The following is a 16,656-nucleotide window of genomic DNA, read 5'->3' as shown; positions in this document are numbered from 1 at the left end:
GGATCCGAATTTTACTTCCGTATGATTGTCTCTTATCTTTGGATCATTTTGGCAAATAGCAAATAGGATCCTGAACAGAAACGTGCGTTCTAACCCAACAATTACCAATGGACCATAGGTCATCTCGACAGCATCCGACAAGGCCAAACTATTTGCCAAGAACTTTGCGGCAAATTCTCCTTGTGCGACGAAGGTCATCAACTCCCCGTATTTCCTGCTATAACAGACAACACGCTATGCAACATACACATATATGTGGCTGAGGTCGCCAAGCTAATGAAAAACCTTGACTCCAGTAAAGCAACTGGTCCTGACGGTATTCCAATTATAGTGTTAAAAAAATTACAACCAGAACTTGCCCCCATACTTAACAAACTGTTTAAGCGGTGCCTTAAGGAGAAATGCTCCCCAACCACATGGAAAACCTTATCAGTATTTAAAAAATTCAAGTGATAAGTCATCTCCCTCTCAGTACAGACCAATAAGTCTCCTGTGTGTCATGGGTAAGTTGCTGGAATCCACAATAAATAGAGAAGTAGTCAACCACATCAGCAAAAATAACCTTCTTAACGACACGCAATATGGTTTCCGTTCTGCTAGATCTACCGCAGATGTGCTAACGGTTATATCTCCTAGCATTAGCGAATCTCTTGACAAAGGCTCCATTTCTAGGGCAATTGCTCTTGACATATCAAAGGCCTTCGATAAGGTTTGGCATAAAGGCATACTACACAATATTTCCAGTTACGGTATAACTGGAAATGTTTTCTCGATCATTAAATCATTTCTCTCTGATAGGCCCATAAAAGTAGTGGTTGATGGGCAGAAATCAGAGGCCAACAGTATTTATGCTGGAGACCATCAGGAGTCCATACTGGGCCCCACTCTCTTCCTAATCTACATCAATGATCTCCCAAAACACATACTAAAATCATCTGTTGACATCAATGCTGATGACACGAATACCTATGGCAACACATCAAAGGCCGTAAATGATGATGTTCTCTCTGATTCTCTCTCCCCTGATCTTGAGCGTGTGGTACAGTGGGGGGAGAGGTGGCTAGTTACCTTTAGTGCATCTAAGACCAAGCCCCTATCTCTACATCATGAACGCTCTGATCCCCAGCTGGCATCAATTGAAATGGATGGCCCTCGTCTAGGGGAGACCCCATGTTTTGATACGCTTCTGGGTTTGACCTTTACTCCTTATCTTAAATGGCACACATACATCAAGTATGTGGCCAAGCTCGCTGTGAAAATGGTGGGATCCTTCTACCGTTCCAGAAGATATCTCACTAATTATGCAATTCTATATATATATATAAAAGCCAAGTACGTCCAAGGATGGAGTACTGCTGCCACATCTGGGCTGAAGCTTCTAAAAACAGCCTATCCTGCCTTAACAGAGTACAAAATGGACTTCGTGTCTTGGTGGGAAATGACATCGTCTCTTCCCTGCACCCTCTTTCCCACAAAAGAGACATAGCGAGCCTATCTTCGTTTTATCTTATTTTCATGGCAAATGCTCGTCTGAGCTCCATTCTCTGGTCCCCGTCGCCAATCTTGTTAAAAAAAAACACCCGACTAGCTGAAACCACCGTCAACAATTTCCCCCACTCCTTATCTGTGCCTAAATCAAAAACGCAGATTCCAAGAACAAAGCTTCTTTCTTAGAACTGCACGCATGTGAAACTGTTCCGCTTACCTGTTTCCCTCCCGACTTCAACCTGTATGTCTTCAAGTCCAACGCAAACAAATTCCTGATGAACCGCCCCCTTAAGTAATGACACTTTATCAATTCTCGAATACTATTACTACATTATCACATTGATCACTGTACACACAATACCCCTTACCCCGGAGTTGCCCTTGGGCCTTGATAAGTGGTGAACTCCATGTAAAAAAAAATTGAAAATCTAACTGGAAGTTCCTATTTTTCTTGTTTTGTTATGAAACTAAACGGGAGCTGAAATAGAAGTTTTATTTTCGTATAGTGTTTACTCAATTCATCAACAGTAAAACTCAAAAAAAATCAGCCAAGTGAATCATCCACTTCTGAATGAAGTCATTGTTTTTTTTTTTTTAATAAATTTTATCCTTTCAATTCGTTACATACCTAAATCATAGATCATCATTGGCTGGAGTATGTGTCGGTACATGACAAACTGCACCCACCAGCGTTTTAACTTACTAGGCAAGTAGGTGTTATCAACTACTTTCATCCTATTCCTTTCTGTGTTTGTACATCTGTTTTTGGCCATTTCTCGTGATATCTAGAACACTCGGCCGAAACTTTTCACCGGTTCATCTTTTGTAGCTTCTCTTTTCCTCGACTTTTTGGTATTAAATTTTATCCTCGACTACGCAATAAATTCGTTCCGTCGTTAAATTAACCCTTTGATGGCTTTTTCATCGCATGTCAATGTTGTGATAACGTCCATAAACGACCGAACTTGTGTTGATACTTTTGCTCCATTAAATCTACATATTTTTTTAAGAAGGTCTCCGATATTATACATCCAGCTGCAATTCCGTCCTCAAGTCCTTGCACATCTCTTGCGAAAGATCTCGTTTTGGAATATACATTGTAATTCCTCACCTTTCTTCTAACTTGCATGGCCATCCAGAATTCTATTGCGTATTGTAGTAGCGCATGTGGAACAGATCCGTACGCTTTTTTAAACTCAAACCATATCGCAGATATGTCCCTTTTTTTTTGATTTCTGTATTTCTTCCAAAATTAAGTAAACATGCTCTACAAACCCAAGTATTTCAATTATTCCAGCTGTTTTGTTTGACTCGTCGATGTACGTATTCACTACTGCAAATGTGAGTGTTCGCTTTGCAAGTATGCCTAACATAACCTTTCGTCAAGATTTTACAGTGAAAACTGTCTTTATAAACCGATTTTCCTTGATTGCCCTTTTTTGGGAAGGTAAACCTCTTCTGCTATCGCCAATCTCTCTCCAGCATCTTTCCGTTTCCATACTCCTTTCAGCTGCAACAGCCACTGTAAGCTGAGCTTTGGGCAATATCTATACATCTTGATGCATACACCGATGTTTACAGGAGCTGTTTTTGCTATTGCTTCTTCACTAATATATCAATCGCTTTCCTTTTGCAAATCAATGATGTTGAACTTATTTCTTGGGGATGTTGGTTTCTTCATCTCTTATATCGATGGAGGTTTTGTATTCTTTTCGAGTCGTTTAATATTTAAAACTTTACAATGTCAAATTACATAAAGGTGCACTCCAATTTGTCCCGAACTAGGAAAGGAAATGAACTGAGTTTATTGATAAATGGTTGCTTTTACGTATTTCGATAATCATACTATTGGAGATTGAAAGATTTATTGATAATCAGTTCATCTGGGAAAACATGTATTGCAGAGCCTAAAGTAAATCTAGCTGTATTTTTTCCATCTTCAAGTGAACTTTTTATTGCAGTATCCTATTTGCTATAGGTCTATCAAAGTGACAAAACTGGTGACGGGGATCCTAAATATATTCACCACACCACTGGCAGTAAGAACTGCAATTTATCCAGCAGAAGCATTGCTACAACTCGCTATGACAGATTTCCGATAAAAATACGTAGATGAGTGTTCAAACAGATTCTTAATTGCAATAAGAAGAGCATAAACCTTTATACTGTTTTTTACACTCGTTATGCAGGACGTCCAAAGGGATAATCTATAACACCAGAATATATAATAAAAAGTGTTCATCTGCAATTGGTTTACTATTAACAGCAACATAGTTCTATACCAAGAAGGGAACAAGACGCCTGATTTTTTGCGAGGGTGTTTTTTTTTTGTACGTCTTAACCCGGAAAATTTAATTCAGTTGAAACATACTTAGATCTTTCCTCACAACAAGGAATAGGATGTTACGTAAGAGTCGTATTGAGATTGTATAACACATTTAAAATACAAACTTTGCTTATTGAACATATTTTAAAGAGATATTTACAATTTAGCAATTATGTGACAATAAAATACCAAATGTCCAATGATATATTATCACAGAATTCAACAATTTTCATTTCTTAGAATGGTACAATGACTAAGTACATTGTTTAGCCCCCTCAACAAACTACTTTTTTACACATGCGGATATTGAGGAATCTTACAAAAAGACCAAACCAAGTATCAACCTACGATGATTTGAAATTTTCGAGGTTGAGTTATTACAGCCATGGATGAATAACTAAAAATGTTTTTTTATTTAACAAGAGCGAAAACTTAATTGAACATTTGCACATATTGTAGAAAACTGCTGACATATCAGTGTTTAGAAATGCTAATAATGTCTGAATAAAGCGGGAGTTAACAAGTAGTAAAATAAACTAAAATAAGATTAAAATATACTAAAAAATAAAGCTGATCAGCGGGTGAATTTAATATGGTATAGCTATGTTTCTTACATCTAACTGCACTATTACAACGATTGCGCATAGAAAATAAAGTAAAATAAATATCGTTTTTGTATGGCGCATTGGCAATGCTTGATTACATTACTTAAAGTTCAGGAGATCATATTTAGCAAATTGAAAACGTATAAATATTAAATAAATATATGATCCACCATTTTATTTCGGCTGAAATATGTCCATGATAACTTAGGAAATCTTGAAAAAAACAAATTAAGAGAATTAGAGCCAAATTACTTAAATTATAACTGGGAGACAGACTCAATGTTAAGACGACATTTTTTCATAAAATCACATTAAACTATATGTAAAAATATGGTTCCAATAAACAGAAATATTTTTTTACGGAAGTATCAACTTCAATCATATTTTTCACAAAATATTGAATCTTTAAATAGCGAAGTGACAAGACTAAAGAAAGAATTGAAATACGGCTCAATCTAGAAATATAGCTTAGTGGTAGAGTATTCGACTGCAGCTAACAAGCCTGTGTGTATCTTTCCATTTAAGGCCCTGGATATTACATTAAACTATATCCAATGGTGAGACCCAGCTTGCGGGCTTTGGGAAATGCGGAGCCACCCCTTAATTACCATTGCTCCTAGGTCCACTCTGCCCCGGAGTGCTAATACTTGTTAGGGTTCGAAATATGGGTTAAATAGAAACTGACCTGGAAAAAAAAAGTATATTCTATTAAAAATCATCTTCAGAATCACTGGATTCGGCATTAAATGAATTGAAAAGGTTTGATATGCCGTAAACCAAAAACAGCCAACCATGAAATACTGTTCATTGTAATAATCATAATGGAAATAATTTAAACATGTTTTATAACATAAGTGAATTTCAAAACAAACTTATTCACATGTACTTTTAAATTAAATTGTATGGGTAAAATATATCACTTGAGAAAACTTAACTCATATTTAGTACAGTAATAGATTAATACAGTTTTTTTTTAATTTAATAATACTTTGTTATCCAATAAAGAGAGTTGTTTATATATGTAAGAAAAGTAAATAATATTACTTCATTTCTGTAAGTTTATATACATATATTTTATGCTATATTAACGCTGATATATCGAGCTTAGAAGATTGGCTTATCAAATAGTGATATATCGAAGTAATACTTAGTTTCGTAAAACATGCAATTTTTAAATAAAGCTTATCAAGAAAGTTATAAGACATGTGTTAAGACTGTGAGGATGCAAAACAAAAATAGTTGGGCGCCTATAGAATTGAAAATGATGGATATACGTTGGAAAGAAATGAACATCTCATTAGGAAATAACACGAATTCTGACGTAGAAATGCTCGAAGCTATGAAACAGTGGAAATAGAACAAAGAAAGAAAGAGGATAATTAAATTAAAATTTAAAAACGAGAATGTTAATGAAGAGAAAACGGTGAGACAGATGTAAAGAACGAGATTATCGATTAAGACGGCACGAGAACAGGCGAAAAGGAACAAATTGAAAGAATCGGAGGAAGATACAAATAAGATGAAAACAAAAAGGAATGGCAAAGAAAACGAGACAGTGATCAAGACAGAAATTGTAAGTCGAGAAGAGATAAAAGCTGAGAATACATAATAGACAAACAGGTAAATTTACAGAGAAAAATAAAATAGATGCATTATAAAAAGGCACGTTTGGCATAACCGTTCATGAAAATATATGTTTAGATGCAGTTATTCTATTCCTATATATATATATATAATTATTTATATATTATACATTTATATTAATATATGTACAGGATTCATTCGTGAAAATATCACCTCCTCATTATCAATTTGTCGGTTACATCTGTAAAGTGTTAAAATACGATCTATATGTAATTGCATATATATTTATACCAACGAGTTAAACATGAGGCATTTTGTGAAGTTTCAATAATGCATACACGTACATAACCATTAAATATTCTACAAAGTTAACTTCCTCTGATGCAATTTAAAGGGTTTTTAGAACATAAAATATGGGTAATCTTTCCCATTTTAAACTTAAACATTTCATATTTGTATTGATTTTTCTCATAGTAATTATACACATATTATATAATATTTCATTGCTGTTCAGTTTCTTTTTAACACCGCTCAAGCTGTACATTTAAACGTTAGACACGTTTTGCAATATAAAATACAACGTGTCATGCATTCTGAATATATTATATGTTTATCTCCATGATCCGGCATAAAATGGTAGAAAATTGTACCGTTCAATTTAATCGGTGCATAAACTGGTATTGCACATAGATGACTACATTGGTACCTTACTGGAGAAGGTAGATAACTTGTTTTTTTATAGAACGTGGGTTGAAGATAATATATATTTAGTAAAACTCATTGTAAACCACGCGCCACTAATAGCACCTAAAAATAAGTGTAAAACCTAAGCTGCTCACGTTGCTTCGATATATAATCAGTAGAAACGTAAACAATAATGAGAAAACCTTGCATGCATTAAGAGGGAAGAATATATTGGATTAAAAGAGTATAGGAAATATAATAAATAGCGAGAAAGAGAAGGAGGCTAAGAATAGAAGAAACTTTGATATACATACTAGCAAACGTAAATCAGAATAGCTGCGAATAGACAAAAAGGAGTGGAAAATGCGTAAGAAGTTGAGAACATTAGAGACAATGATATAAGCCTGGTGCGAAAATAATGTTGTTATGTATATATAACGACGAACAACGACATTATTATATTAGAAGATGTATCAGTAAAAATGACAACAGTGCATAGAGTAGAAAATCATACACCAGTAGCTTTAATTAAAGATACATGGAGAGAAGGGATAATGGTAAAAGTGATGAACAGAAAGGGGAAAAAGTCATTTAATTTATACACATTATAGATGATTATTAAAAGGAAATATATATATATATATATATATATATATACTTATATATATATATATATATATATATATATATATAATGTGCGAAAGATGCTAGAGAATCTCTATAAAAAGCAACATAAAACAGGAACATCAAATTATTCAAGATGTGAACATTGATATGACATAGCTATGTGTTATGGCTCGCACGTAGCCACAAAGAAGAACAGAAAAAGGGATAACAGTTAAATATTGTATTATATGAAAACAACGGAAATGTTACAAAGGAAAAGTGTTATTAATTCACCGTGCATGCGAGGGTCGCTCTGGAATTAAACCCTCGCTTGGGATCGCCATGAGTAAAGTTTCTATGAACGACGGATTAGTGAATTTGGAGAATGGTTTCCCCACAACATCCCCCTCCAAAGCTGATTTTTACAGGGTGTGAAATCAGTATTTTTCCTTTGAGGGAAAACTAGCAAGGGGTATGTTTGCTCCCTTATTCTGCCCGAGCGTCTTGGTTCTGACATGCCTTGTGGAGGTTCAACGTCAAAACTGTCGTATACTCTATCAATTGACTCTTTGCCATTCCGCGGTGGTTCCTCCTGGTCACCGGAGATATGTTTCCTTATTTGGTTAAGCTGCCTCTTATGTTCGAATTTTGGACCCTGAATGATGTATGTAACATGGCCAACTCTTCATAAGATCGTGACCTGTTCCCAAAAGAAATATTATTCTTATAATGTTTAAAATATACTTTTCCCCCGGCTAAACCGTTTTGTGACAGTGTAGAGGTTCTGTATTGTATTATATGTTTGGGCAGCAGTTTATAAAATATTGATTTCATTTTCCGCCAAACATGATTTCAGCTGGGGATCCGGCATCTGGGTTGCTCGGATGTTTCGTTATCCTATAGATCTGCAGCACGTGCTGGAGTACCTTTTCTGTCGGTGTGCCGAACGCTTTTTAACATTCTTTGTAGGTCGATGAAGCGTTCGGCCTAGCCGTTACTCCTGGTGTGATACTGTTGGCTGTAATATGCTTAACTTGGTACATCTCGCAGAATTCTCTGAAATCTGCTGAAGTGACCTTAGTACCGTTGTCGCTGACTAGACAATCCACAATCAAAAAACTAGCAAACCACTCTAATAAAAAATTCGTCGTCGTTGCCGTGGTCGGTTTGTTGGTTTTCAAGACCTCTGGTCATTTCGATTAGATGTCTAGTAATATCAGGTAGTATAAATCCTTTTCGGACCCCGCGTAGTCAATATGGATCCTCGGCCACGGTTGTTCAGCTTTAGGTCAAGGTTTATGTGTTGTAGGTGGTTCCTTGGCACCCAAAGCACATCATTTGCACGTATTCAACATGTTGGGAATGTCGTGGTCGATAGCTTGCCAATAAACGAAACTTCTTATCAGGCTTTTCGTCCGGTTTATTCCTGGATGCACCATGAGAAAGTCCTTGAGAATCCCTTTCGTCGTATAGCAGCACATTTTCACAAACAGAAAAAATACTGAAACGGTATCAGGCAGTGTTAACTTCTGCTTACTGGTTTGGATGAAATTATGAGCCACGGATTCTGCCTTAATTTTCGGAAGTGTGATCTGCAGTACGCGGGTGATATTATTAACCATGGTTTTCAATTCACTGTAAATACGTAGTGTCGCGATTACTGAGCCTTGAATAGGTTCCATTTGGACAGCAATTAGTCTCCACAGACCGTCTGCATGTGCCATTTTTTTTAAGGAGAGAAATTCTATTATTAAATTATAATTTAGAAGAGTAGTTCCCACCTAAATAGTCGATTCGCCGTGAATGTAGGAAGTCGTTGTTTTATCCGAAAATGGATATCAAAGGTTTATGTTCGGTTTGTAGATAAAAATATCGTCTGTACAGGAACTGGTGGAATTGTGAAACTGTAAAAAATATTCCGAGTCCTTCTTTCTCGATTTGAGGTTAGTTATTCTCTGCTGGAAGCAGAGTCCGGGACGCGAAAGCTATTAGGCGTGTTGAGTCATCTAGCATTCTATGTAACATTCAGGCGCCAAGGCCATATTGGCTGGCGTCATTAGCTACTATTATATCCCAAATTTGGGGTAAAATTAGCTAGGAATGGTTTTGAAGTAAGGATTTTTGTTATTTCTTGGAATGATGTCTGGAACTCCGCTGTCTAAACCCAAGTCCTACCCTTCTTTAGTAATTGATTAAGTAGTGGACACATTGGCAATTGTGCTGTGTTTTGCGCTTCTGGCATTCCTCTAATGGCAGTCGCCCTGTCCGGATCTGGGTGTCTGCTATCTTTATCAATGCTATGTCTTAGTCCTGGATTTTTTGTAAAAAGAATTCACACTTGTTTGCCTTGACCGTAAACCCATACTTTTATATTCGGCTGAATACTTGTCTGATATAGTTTGAGTGTTCCTCCATGCTTTTGCTCGCTAAGATAATGTCATCTAGAAATGCGATGGCGGTGTCCAAGTCCATCGACATGGTATTCATGACTTGCTGAAATATCGCGGGTGCTATCTTGACCCCAAACGCGAGCCATTCATAACTGTACAAACCCCGATGAGTATCAATGCAGAGGAGGTTTGCGCCTTTGTCGTTTACAGGAATTTGTAAGTAAGCGTCCGTCAGGCCGATCTTAAGAAAAACTTGCCGCCATTTAATTTCGCGAACACTTCCTCTAGGCTGGATAATGGATAGTGAAAGTCTTCTACCGAACCGTTAAGTACGGTCGAAAAGTCAGCGCCAACGCGGATATCCCCGGATTTTTTTTTTTTTACGTAGACTGCTGGAACAGCTCATTCACTATGTTCAATTTTAGGAGTATACCGATGTTTTCTAATATATCCAGTTCCTGATTTATCTTGTTCAGAGATGCGAACAGGAGATTAGGTTTTTTTTTTTTTTTGTGTTTTTTTTTTTTTTTTTAACACCGGTTGTATGCCCGGTTTCGGCTTTGCGCCCATGTTTGTGCATCTCCCAAGGCAAGGATAAAATACATTTGCGATTGTTTTTGTTTTTTTAACTGGTTATAAGTTTCTCAGTTTCCGCTGGATGGGTTACTATTTTTTATGTTAATATAGAAAGATCCTCCCAATGAAATTCATCCATTATATCGGAAACTAACAGGTTTGCAATTTTTTTAATTCATACATTTTGAGTTTTTTCGTTTTTCCCAGCAAGGTGGCTTTGGTGATTAATTCACCCCAACATTATTCTTTCGCCGTTGAGGGCAATCGCCGTTCTGCTGGTTCTTAGGATAGTTGGTTTTCCTAATTTTGTCCACGTTTTAAATTTATTATTGAAAGATCCGACCCCCTGTCTAATTGCAATTTAATATCCTTACCGAAATTTTTTACCGTTAGGTATTAGCGTAGCTTTTCATTTACGACGTCTCTAGTTATTATTTAACGTACCTGGCTTTTCTTCTGATTTCTCCTGCCGTGTAAACTACTATGCCCAATTTTATTTCATATAAGGAATCTTTTTTGTTAAAAATGGCCAATCTTTGATCCAGTGTGTTAAAAAAAAGGGTTCGGTGCTTTTTGGTTTTTCCAACGTTTGGGCGTAATTTTCTGTGTACCGAATCGACGGGTTTTCTTAGTTATTTTTTTTATATTTGCGATGTCTGCTTCGATATTTCTCGCAGCTTTTTTTATTATTCAATTTTTGACAATCCTCAGTCAATTTTTGCAGTGTTAAGTTAGGTTCGTTTTCTGACTTCGTAAGAACTCTTGACCTGATTTACTTATCTTTTCCCGATGTTAAACCTTGTACAAAAACAAGGCATTTAAAATTGTATGCTCGTAATTCAGACAAGTCATCAGAATGCTTGTTTACTGCTGCTGCGTACGTGACAAAGTCTTTGGTCACATTCAAACATCTCGATCGCTTATGAAAAAGAGACGTTCTCGGTGAGAACAGTTCTGTTAACAAATTTATCATCTCATTGAACGATAAATCCGCGGTTTTCCGTGGCAAGATGTAATCTCCGAATTTATGATGTTCAGCTGTTTCAAGCTTCCATAGCAGCAGTCTTGTCTTGGTTGGTTGTTTTTGTTTTACGGCATATCAACCTTTTTCAGGTTATTTAATGCCGATGATCTTCTTGTTAGACAAGCAGTCGATATTGAAAAAATCCTTATATCTTCTGAAATAAGTTGCGAATGATTTTTCATCTTCGTACTTAAAATTATTTATAGCGGACCATATTGGATATTGAGAACAAGCTGAATCGCTTTCTGAGTGCGTGTTATTCTTTACAATTTTTCAAGTAGTTCTTCTGTTCGTAATTGACGTTCTGCAAATAATTTCTCTGGTCGTAATTGACGTTCTGCAAATTGTTATTGTAACTTGGTCGACTGTTATTGAGCGGCCGCCTATTTTTTAGCTTCGGCTGCCTGTTTTAGAAATTACTTTTGTTGTTCTCTATACGTTTTTGGCGTTCTACCAACTGTTTTTGTAATTCCTCTTAGTGGTTCTCTGTACATAGTTGACGTTCGGTCGTTTCAACTTGTAATTTCGTTAGATGTGCTAACGCTAATTTAGTCCGCCAATTTTGTCTGCTTAGAATCTGCAAATTTAAAACGTCCGATGTCTGGTTAAAAACCGTTTGACTGGTAGGATTTAACAAAACATTTAGATTTTTTTTCACTCAGGATTGTAAAATATGCCAAAAATATTAATCTAGGGAAAGAGCTCATCGTCCTAACAAAAACTAATTAAGTGTATATTTCATTTTGGAAAAATTAAAACAACTATTTATTTTAGCAGAGGAAAACACCGACGGACCTTTTTCTTTGCAGATTAAAGTTTTAACTTTTTAGTAGCGACGATCTTCCCCTTTTAACATAATAAGGATTTACCTTTTAAATAGCGGCGATCGTTTTTTCCAACTCCTTTTTGTTCCGTGCTTACTTGTTTTGTTTTTTAATGTCAATTTGCACAGTTGTTAATCTGATTTTTTTTTAATTTCCGCGAGTCCTTAAGTCGCAAGTGTTAGGCTACACGTTCTAATACGTAATGAATATTTGAGTCCAACGTCGTTGATATTTTCAGAACATTATTTTAGACGTATGTTTCTTGAATCCAATGTTGACAGTGTTATTAAGAACACTGTTTTAGACGTTGAGTTTGTTTCTCGAATCCGATGTCGCCAGTGTTATTGCTCGCAAGTAGCCACAAGGAAGACCAGAACAACGGAAAACAGTATAAAACATGTATTACATGAAAACACGATTAAGTTACAAATTAAAAGTGTTAGTAATTCACCGAGCAATCAAGGGTCGCTCTGAAATTAGACCCCTTCCTGGGATCGCAATAGGTAAAGTTTACGATGTATTAGTCAATGTGTAGGGGGTCCATAAGACTATGCAATGGATTAAATATATACATGAAAGAAACAGTGATGGAGAAAAAAGCACACATCTTTGTTTTTATTCGCATTGTTTTACATCTCAATGTCTTAAGTGTATAAATTTATTGACGGAGTAAACAAATTTATGTTAACGTCCATATGTATCAGAGGTTCAACGAAGAGACAAGAGTGAAAAGGAATGTGCGTCAAGATGAATAAACACAGTGAGAAAACGAATATGCACAGTAGTAGGATTACTACATAGCTATAGTTAGATAAAGAGCGTAAATAATATATTGAAAACGAAACAGATACAGTACAACGGTGACCAAAAAAAAAAAAAAGAATAAAACGCATCACGTACACACAGAAAAAAAACTACAAAGGAGCTTAGATGGATAGAAATATTAATACATTTAAAAGAAATATGTCAAAATAAAACAAAAACATAATATATTTAAACCAAAGCTAAATAAAATGAAAAAAAAAGATACATATAAACGATATCACTTCAAGCTATTTAGGCGATGGCTACCGGCCTGGACATCATGATAAAGACGTTCAGTTGCGAATGCGATGTGGGGGCTTGGTTAAAGAAAATGAAACTAGTGGCAAAGCTCCTAAAAGATAGGCGACTTGCCACAGTGATACCGTTGTTCGTGGAGTGAGGTGTGCAAGCCCTATACTTGGAATTGATCTCTCATGAACAGGAGAACGCTGAGACGATCATAGCCAGATTGATCCAGGCATATGCGGAAGGGCCGTTGGAGGCGTACAAAAATTAAAAGAGACGAGATGGGCGAGGAATTTCCTCGATGTATATGCAAATGTAGTCAAAATATTGGTGGAACTGGCAAGAATTCGAGACAGGTAGCGAATCACGTAGCAAACAAGACATTCGTTACCGGGTTCCCGGATGAGATTTCCAAAAGGCTGCTGCAGTTCCCAGGTATCGAGACTTTTAAGGTGAGTGATCTGGTCCTAACTGCAAGAATATTAGTGAGCACCCAACCATCTGGGGCCGTTGGAACGGTGGTACAGCACGTAAGTATGAGAACAAAAGCCGCCCGACACAGCGAAGCGCATGTTTTTAATGTGGAGCCCCCCACCTGCGGAGAGAATGCAGGAATTTCTTGGAAACGACTGTGTGCTACATATCTAATCAGAGTTGTCACAGTCCAGCTAACTGCAAGTGTCGGGGAAATTGTCAAAGGGGAGCAGAACCGCGTGCAGCAGATGCCCAAGCGTGCAATCCTGGTGGAAGGACAAGAAGCTGTGGCCTTCATTGACACTGGGTCTACCAATACCATGGTGCACATTAGCCTTGTCAGAGGATGGATAAGGAAGGGCGAAGTAGTGGCATTCGATGGGTCACGAGTGAAATGTAGAGGGAGGAAGACTGTAACAAGTGAAGTCGAGGATCACAAAATAAAAGTCAATGCAGTTGTCGCTGATCAGCTTGTGCCTGGCGTCCCACCGATTGGAGGTGTCACAGTGGGAAGCAATGGCGTGAGGTTGGAACCAGCTAGATGCCCAGTAACAGAGCAGGTCAAAGAAAAAAATCAAATAGGTTAGAGAATAGAAATATATATATCAATCAGTGATACGGATATTAGACCGGAATTCGATGGGAATCTGTGGAGAGTGGACTCGGCATGATGGAATGAACACAAACAGGGTGGCATATTACGATCCCTTGCTTAAAGGAGGAGCAAGAAAGGATTTTGAACGAGAAGTGGACAGATTGATGAGGGAGGGAATACTGATGTTGTAGACAAATGACGTCGAATCGGATATCTTGCCATTAATGACCTTTTTGCAACTAATAAAGGAGTGGTCAGACAAGTTCTAGATTTCCGAGACATATTCTTGATACCAAGCCAGTGGAAAATGAAACAGAGGAAACCGATGTGCAGCGGGAGGATGGGGAGACACCTCAGAGACCAAGTAGGGAAAAACGACCGCCACAGTAAATGAGGGATTATGAAATGTGATCCAAAGATCACGAAGGCATATTGTTTATAGTTATAGCAGAAGGAAAAGAGAAAAGAAAGAGAAAAACAGATTAAAAGAACAGAAGTTTTATCACGTGTGTTTCGTGCAAGGTTGAGCAAAAGAGCGAAATAAATATGGCGCAATAGTTTTAAAAGTTGTGCTCTGGTGAAAGTCACGCGAAATCACACGGGAAACATGTATAAAAGGAGTTGACAGATTAGGTCGGGGTTAGGCAGACATACGAAGGTTGGTGACGATGGTGATCTCGAACTCAAGATTGCAAAGAGGAATTCTTTTTTCTTTATTTTATTTCCTTAATTTAGTTGTCCTAAACCAGGAATACTTAAATACATACACACACACACATATATATATATATATATATATATATATATATATATATATATATATATATATAGATATAGATATAGATATAGATATAGTGATTGAAATGTTATGAGGGGGTTTTAAAGCATGACAAACGATGTTACTTTTTGTATTTTATATTCTTATTATATAATATAATATAATATAATATAGATATATGTATATATATGCATATATATATGCATATATATACATATATCTATATTATATTATATTATATAATACGAATATTAATATATATTGCTCTGTTTCAAGCAGTGAACACTCTTTGGAATGACATATTGTGTTGTTGTTATGAGTTACTGAAAAATTCTACCAACAGTATAATATATATATATATATATATATATATATATATATATATATATATATATATATATATATTAGCTCCTACACAGTTGAGCACTCTACTCTGTGTCTCCAAAAATACCTAATAATGGAGAGAATTAACTTCGGACTATCACTTAAGAACATCCCATTGCCAAGGAAAGAGAATTACTTACTACAACTGATTACCAAGAGTGATGACCTGCTAAGAAGAATGAAGTGGAAAGCGGCATTCTTCATTTTAAACAAAGAAAAAAATAATACTAAAGATTATTACGGATTTAAAAGTAAGAAACACCCACCCAATATTCCACAAATAACATTGTTTGAAAAGGATCCTTACGCTTTAATAAGGAACTTGGAATTCCATAAACATAAAAACAATTTCCAGAAAAAAATAGATAATATAGTGAAGGAAATTACAACCTCCGAAGAAATATATGTAAAAACGGATAAAACTTATAACTTCTACAAGCTAAACAAACAGCAGTATGAAAGTTTGATACTAAAAAAACTTACTAAGGACTATAATAAAATTAGCAATGAGGATATTATCACATGAATAAACAACAACAGTAAGCAAATAACGGATACGTTAAAAATAAGTGATAAAGTAGGTAAAATTACATGCAACCAGGCTTATATCCTTCTAAAGGACCATAAACCAAATTTCAGTACTAAACCAACTACCAGACTGATAAATCCGATGCGTCCTGAAATTGGAAAAATTAGCAAAAAAATATTAGAAAAAACAAATATAATAATTAAAAAACATTTTAATTTAAACCTTTGGATAAATACCTCCGACTCAATAAGTTGGTTTGTAAATATCAAAAATAAGGAAAGGTGCGCCTTCATACAATTCGATATCTGTGAATACTACCAATCAATTACTTATGATTTATTTGAAAAGTAATGACATTTGCTAAGAAATACACTAGTATTTCTAACGAAGATATTGACATCATAAAAAAATGCCGAACCACGATTTTGGTCAATAAACACCGGCAATGGACAAAAAACGCTGGTTGTAATTATTTCGGGGTATCAATGGGATAACTGGATTCAGCGTAACTCACGGACCTTGTAGGCTTGTACATTTTACACAGTCTAACCAATAATAATGATATTGAAGAAGGAACAATAGGACTCTATAGAGATGACGGTATAATGTTCATAAAAAACGCCACCCGTATAAAATGCGATTAAATTAGAAAGATTATACACAAAAAAATGAAAGAATTTGGCCTCAAAGTAGAAATAAATAGTAATTTAAAACAGGTAGATTTTTTAGATGTAAGTTT

Source organism: Euprymna scolopes, chromosome 16, assembly GCF_053919585.1.
Source record: "Euprymna scolopes isolate OS-2025 chromosome 16, ASM5391958v1, whole genome shotgun sequence".
In the NCBI taxonomy this organism is placed as follows: domain Eukaryota; kingdom Metazoa; phylum Mollusca; class Cephalopoda; order Sepiida; family Sepiolidae; genus Euprymna; species Euprymna scolopes.
Note: the sequence above shows the minus strand (reverse complement) of the source record.